This window comes from Nicotiana tomentosiformis, chromosome 5 (assembly GCF_000390325.3).
Source record: "Nicotiana tomentosiformis chromosome 5, ASM39032v3, whole genome shotgun sequence".
Lineage (NCBI taxonomy): Eukaryota > Viridiplantae > Streptophyta > Magnoliopsida > Solanales > Solanaceae > Nicotiana > Nicotiana tomentosiformis.
The window spans coordinates 84,152,134-84,159,640 of record NC_090816.1 but is presented as its reverse complement, the minus strand read 5'-3'; the positions used below and the strand labels follow the sequence as shown (position 1 = coordinate 84,159,640).

The 7,507-nt window shown below is 39.7% G+C and overlaps 1 pseudogene; it reads right to left on the bottom strand.

Annotated features, from left to right (window-relative positions):
• Positions 1-3,251: 3,251 nt before the first annotated feature.
• LOC138892695 (uncharacterized) lies at positions 3,252-4,823 on the bottom strand (annotated as a pseudogene).
• Positions 4,824-7,507: the final 2,684 nt, after the last annotated feature.

Below are 7,507 nucleotides of genomic sequence, written 5' to 3'. Positions count from 1 at the left end.
TCCTCTGGTGAATAACACCTTCCAGAGCGGGTCAAACCCCCCATTTCACTTGTTTCTTCAACTATCTCTTTCCCTTTGTATGTCATGACAGTCTTATTATAATTCCAGGGAATAGCTTTTGTGTTTGTCACTAGGAGTTGGGCAACAGGTCGGATCACGACTGGCTCTGTTATATTCCTCAAACCATTATTCGGAATGATCTTTTGAATGCCCCCGGGGATGTAAATTTTTGGCCCACCCAATTAAACCTCAACCTTTTTTGTGCTTCCAGGAACATAGAGAATCGTTTTTTCATAACATGCCAAGTTCAAACTAGAATTCGCACCTTTCACCATCAATGGTGCCAATTGCGGCGGGCTCACTATCACTTTTGGTTCTGGCCCTATGGTTCTAACAACCATCTCTGTCTTGCCAGACTGCTTATAATCCCGATCATAACAAATCATCCCAATAAAATGTGTATTATCATGAGTTGGGAGCGGATTGTTTGTGATATTAGGAGTATCCTCATTGTTTGTTACCACAATTGTCTTTGCTTCAATCAAATTTTCAATGGCTTTCTTTAATGTCCAACAATTTTCAGTACTATGCCCTTGGGTGTTAGAGTGATACTCATATCTTGCATTTGAGTCAAAACCTTTTGAATTTGGATTCACATAACGCGGCATAATAGGTCCAATCAACTTCAACTGCATCAACTTTCGAAATAGGCTTGTATACGATTCTCCAATTGGGGTGAACTCTTTCTTTGGCTCCTGTTCTCTAACATATTCTTGTCGGGGACGAGGATTATATGGTGCCTGAAAATTCGGCCGGAGTTGAAGGGAGCCTTGTGGAATTGGTGCCCGCCATTGTTGGTGATTGGGAGGCCTAGCATAAGCCTGAGCATTAAACACTGTGTATTGTTGCAGGGGAACTGAGTATTGAGGACCTTGAGGCGGATAATAATGTTGAGGAGAATTGGATTGTCCTTGTTGAAATTGCACGTAAGAAAGAGCTATTCCTCTTTGAACTCCCCCGAACCCAGATGCCATCATGGATCCTTCCTCCTTCTTTTTTCGATTTCCGAAACTGCCTGACCCGCTTTGAATTGCTTGTGTGGTCGCCTTAAGGGCTGCCTGACTCACAATTTTGCCTGACTTCATGCCATTCTCAACTATTTCACCAATCTTGATCACCTCAGCAAAAGGTTTACCGATGGCGGCCAACATGTAATGGAGGTAATCAGGATCCTGAGCTTGGAGAAAATAGTCAATCATTTCTGCCTCTTTCATTGGTGGTCTGACCCTAGCAGCCTGCTCTCTCCACTTGATTGCATATTCTCTGAAGCTTTCTGTTGGTTTCTTCTTTATGTTGACGAGAGAGGAGCGGTCTGGCACTATATCAATGTTGTACTGAAACTGTTGGACAAAATCTTGAGCCATGTCATTCCAAACGTGCCAGTGAGAGATGTCTTGATCTATGAACCACTCTGACGCAATTCCTGTCAAACTTTCCCCAAAATAAGCCATGAGCAATTCTTCTTTGTCTCCCGCACCCCTTAATTGGTTACAATACCTCTTCAAATGGGCAACGGGATCACCATGCCTATCATACTTATCAAACTTGGGGGTCTTGAAGCCGGGTGGCAAATGAACATGGGGAAACATGCATAGATCATTAAACGAAACACTCTTGTGGCCACCCAAACCCTATATGTTTCTCATGGTTTGTTCCAAGCTCTTCATTTTTCTAGTCATTTCCTCTTGTTCCATATTCTTTTCGGGCTTTTCGATCTCAATTGGGACCACGTTATGAGGAGTATGCTTGTATGAATCTGGAACCTTTAAAGTCAGTTCTGGAGAGTAATGTTGGGCATCATGAGCATCCAGTTGTGGATCATTATTTGACTTTTGAGCAACAGCCGATTGAGGGACAGTAAAAGTATGGACAATGGGTATAGTAGGTGGGTCATTTCTGAGGGGTGCGATTGGAGGACGTGGAATGGAGGTACTGGGGATAGTGGGAAGGTTAATGCTCGAACTGAATCCAGGTTGGTACAATGGGTTACTTGTTATGGAGATAGGCACTTGAGTGGAGACTGACACATTATGAAGATTATCCGAAGGCCCTATGGGTAGTGAGGGCGGTGCTTGTCTATTCACCCAGGCTTGGTACATCTCTGCCAATTGTTGCTTCAACACTCTTACTTCTTCAACCAATCCTGAACCTTGTTCAACCAATTGTCCATGGACATCATCATTATCTGACTCATTCTCACTGTTGTTTGCCATTCTACTTTTTCCTTTTGATCTAGTGTTGTAAGGGTTAGGCGCCAGTTTAAACCACAAACCAACCACCTCTATCTTACTTTATCTTTAAAAATGACAAACAATAAACGTGTTAGAGTTAGGCATTTTGCAGATATTAATCACACATTATATGTCATGCACCTAATGCCATTTTCATTTCTAAAATGATCTTGGAAGGCTTTATGTTTCATCCCGGCTTATTGATTTATTGGTTTATTTTCATCTTGAATTTAACGGGTTTTTTTTTCATTTTTTTTAGATTAATTATGGTTATGATCGCATCCGATGAGGATTGCCTACGTATCATGACGCCGCATGAATCAGACCATTACGTAGTTCAGGGGAAAACAATAATAGTAGATTTTTTTTTAACAAAACGAAATAATACAATAATAGAAAGGACATTACATTGAAAATGACTTACCAAACTCTGATAAGACTAAAAGACAACAATTTTAAAGATTCAACAATGACTCAAACTAAAACATAACTACTACATCAAAAAAGTTCTAACAACTACGACTATAATTCAACTCCCCAATCTTCTTGCTTTCAAACACTGGAACATCTGCTCATGGTGGGGCTTGCCCTGGTTGACCCCCTAATGTACGGTACATCCTTTCTAACTCTGCTGCAAGATGACGGGCAAAAATAGGTGCATGCTCCAAAAACTTCTCATAATCCATCCCTTGGCAGTTCACATAACTTTGAGCGGTATAAACAGCCAAATTATGGACTTGCTCTTTGAAGTACTAGAAATTCTGGTCTCGATCTTGTAACTGCTGCTGGCGAGTGGTGGCTATCTCCCTTATGTGTCCCTCACGATCTAAGGCTGACTCTAACTGAGCCCGAAGTCTAGCCTGCTCGAGTCTCGCCTGAGCCATCTCCCTATCAAAATCTGCATGCTGGTATTCTCTATTGTACCTTCTCATTTCTTCCAACTGTGCATGGAGCTGAGCTTCACTTTTCCTTGGCTTTGACCAACGCCTTTTCAGTCTTTGCCAAGAGGGAATCATAATCTTGCACCTTTTCCATCAGATTGGCAATGGTTCTCTGGTCTTTCCAACTTCTCACTGGCACTTCAGAGGCTTTCTTCATCTGTTGAAGTTGAGCACGAAGGGCTTCATTTTTGTGGATCAGACTCTTCTTTTCCCCTTCGGCTTCTTGTTCTTGCAAGTCTTTCTCAAAATTGAGGTTTCTCAGCCTTTCTTCTAAGGCATGAATAGTTGTTTTGTATCCCTTTTCCCGTTCACCCCAGGCCAACCGTTATTGGATTTTATCATCAAAGGCTTGAACATGCGGTCTTTTTGTGGGCCTTTTGGGCTCTGGCACATCATCCACGCGAGACCTCTTCCCAAACCATATAGCATAACTCGGATCTACCTCACCTCTCGTAGGATCTGGCACCTGAGTATCATCTTTCAAGTAGCGACAACCATTCCAAATTTGCTGGATTAAAGCTTCGGGGAGTGGGGCTTCGGGGTGTAGCTCAATAACTTGCACACTCAAATCTTCATCTTTAGGTACTACTTGGTACCTTCCTAGCTGTCTTAGAACTCTGTGTGGCATATATGGCTAGACACTTCTCAAACCCAACAACAGCAAATGACTTTTTAGGGCAGACATGTGTATCACCTCTCTTAGCGGGAGACATCCCAAAGTCCACTCAATTTGACTTGCATTTAAAGATCTTAGGTGGGATATCCAGGCTTCCACCCCTTCTGGAGAGTTGTAATCTTTTACTCTTTCTTCGTAACTATCAATGAAATTGTCCTTGCTCGGACCATAGCTCATGAACTTGGGGTGATGTCGGAGATGCTCAATCAACCACATTTGTAACAAAATATTGCACCCTTCGAAGAATTTTGCCCCAGACTTGCACAAAGTTAACGCCCGATAAATGTCTGATAGAATGATCGGGGCAAGAGTGTGATGTTCTTTGGTAGTGAGGACTTGTACAACCCTGGCTATGCGGGTATCAATTGTCCGCTCCTTGTTTGGGAAGACCATAATTCCCAGAAACACCATTATGAAGGCGAAGCGACGATGAATATGCCATGTGTCTTTGTTCTGCTTGTTGTTAAGACCCTTTTCATGCATTTCAAACCCATTTGGCTGCCCGAACCTAGAGTACAGGAAGTAGAAAGAACAACACCCTTCGACTACGTTGGTCTTTCTAATTTGCTTACTGATGTTCAGAAGATCGAAGAATCGGTGTACAGAAAGAGCCCTCGGGAATATGAGCTCCTGGTTTCTCAAATCCCTGCCAAACCCGGAATATCCAGCTATCTCTTCTAAAGTGGGAGTTAGCTCTAAATCGGAGAAGCGAAAAACATTGTGAGCAGGGTCCCAAAAAGTCACTAGTGCCTCAATCAAATCGTCCCGTGGTTTAATTTTCATAATATCTGTGAGGGCTCCCAGGTGCTTGGTGACCCATTTCTGACCATCTTCTCGTAAATCATACCACCACATCTGAAGCTGAAGTGGAGCCTCGTCTACAACTGTGAACGGTGTGTTCTAGACAGTGCTCATTTTGTACCTGTGGGTGGTTAAGGTTACGGTTGACACTAGTCTCAAGAGACAGAACCAATGCACTCAGTTTGCAAACAATCTTTTCTAAATAACTCAATTTTAAGAAAAATCAACGAGAAGGGGGGCTATTTTTGCAATTGTGACCGAAGAAAGGGTGACTATTTTTGCAACTATGGCCCCTTCTTACTTTCAAGGATAGCTTTAGGGTCGGGGGAAGGGCATTATGGTCAAAGTGATTCCCAATTGACAGACACGTCCGTTCTTGCGAGAACAGCCCTTCAACAATTTTGAAGATGTTCTAAGGCTATTCTAACAGGAACGATTTGGGATTAACCGAAGATGGGTCTGTTTATTTATTTTTTTGATTAAAAAAAAAACACTAGACACATTTCTTTTTTTTTTTTAGTTATTTTATAAAAATGGGGCCGAACCCTATGAAGGTTGCCTACGTATCTCACATCCGGTGAGAATCAGACCCGCGTAGTTCGTAAAAATTTCAGGAATAGGATGACACTTTTTTTTTTTGAAAAATTCAGGCTTTTTTTTTTTGGGGTAAATACTGAAATTTTCGAAAATCAGGTAAATTTTCTCCCTCATATTTTCTTCTTTCTGGTTTTCCCTCAATATTTTTATATTTTTATTTTATTTTAGAAATCGGTCAACATGCACAAGCCAAATCAAACATAATGCACAAGTAGCACATAAGATGCATCAGGATGGTCTTGTAATTTTGGGTACACCTGTCCTAGACGGACCCAACCCCTGTGTTGAGTCCCCAAAGTCAAATGCACATGATGCAAACAAACGTTCCTACTAGGGATCCGGCATGAGGCTATGTTATTCTAGGTTTAAATCCTAAGGGGAGTGTTTTAGACCTGGCTTACCCAAGCGGACAGCTCGAGCCGAGGTGGGGGTAATGTACCGGGAGCACGAAAGTCTACCCGGCCTAGTTACTGACCCAGCCTCGTTCTAATTGGTATGACTTCTAACAGAAAAGTGGGCCACGCGCACGTGTGCACCATAAATTCAGAAGACTCAGAAGGGAGGCGTAAGAAGACAATTTAATACAGTTCAAATAATATCAAAGCGGTAAATAAGTGACACATTAGACCCAAAAATACATTAATAACATCAAATCAATAAAGCCAAGTATAAATCATCTTATAAGCTCGAATTCTGAACCCCGAACCAGAAGTTTTAGGTTCTTCTCCCCAGCAGAGTCGTCAGAGCTGTCACACCTCCCCTTTTCCCCTAGGGGATAGGAAGTTTTTCCAATTTAAGTGACATTAATCAAAAATAAAATTTAATATATTTTAAAGAGTCGCCACTTGGGATAAAATTTGATGTCCCAAGTCACCGGTTTATTTTAAACCACAAATCGAGGAAATTTGACTCTGTTTTACGGTCCGCGAACACAGAAGACCGGGTAAGGAATTCTGTTAACCCGAGAGAAGGTGTGAGGCACTCTCGAATTTCATGATTTTAGCACGGTCGCTTTAATCATACATGGCTTAATTAAATTATTTAATTATTCATTTTAGAACCTATGTACATTTATCTTTTTATCATTTTTAATTGCTTGATTATTCGTAATTATGCAATTATTTTGAAACGAATCACGCGTACGTGTATTCGTTTTATTTGGTGCGTCATGAATCATGTCACGCGTACGTGTACACAATTAATAACACTTTATTATTTGCAACCCCTATTTATCTATTAATAGGCCTTACAATGTGTCTAGACCCAATTAGTTATATTCTCCCTTGAATCTATTCTCGGTGAGAATGTGAAAGAAATATACTCAACAGTTTAATATGAAATATCCGATTAATTTACCAAGAAAAATACTTATGATAATAAACCAAAAAAAAAACAACAACAACAAAAAATTATTCAAATAAAGTTCATGAAATGAAGATAAAACTCATGAATCCAATTTATTCTTCAACAGTGAAACAAAGAAGAAATCTATATCTGTAGACTAATTTAAAATAGCTATTCATAATACTAAAATAACTTACAGTGGAGTTAAGGTATAAAGAAATTAATACAATTAACATTTTTTTTTTAAGGAATTCCTACTAAAATTAATACCTGAAACTTTAGTTTTCATGTCCAAGTAGTTAACAGTTATAAACATTTATTCAAAGAAGAAAAAGTTTTCTTTATATATAAGAAACTTACTAGAATCTTATAAGGAAAAATTTATTATAATTTATGGTCTATTCACAAGAATGACTGGAAAAATTAACTCGTTTCTAATGAACCTCATAGAACAATTTTGTGCAAACTTAACTGACCGCTAAATTAACACTAGAAAAACATTTATAGCATCACCATAGTCATTTTAACCTTAATCTCTTATGAATTCTCTCTTTTTAGTCTTTCACTAAATAAACTAAATGATAACAATTATCCAGAAACATATGCTCAAAAAGAAAAATGACGGATTAAGGAAATAAATTACTAATAAAAGGAACCAAATCCTAATGCTCTGAATTTATTCAAAGAAAACTAAGAAATAACAGTGAAGAAGGATAAAATCCAAACCTTAGCAAAAGAATTCCAGTAATACAAGAAAAAGAACCAGTACAAACTCCAATCCAATGCAGAAACCCATGCCGGATAAAGTAGCAGCAATGTCGAACTTGAAGCAACGAACGGAAACTCGACCTCTTAAT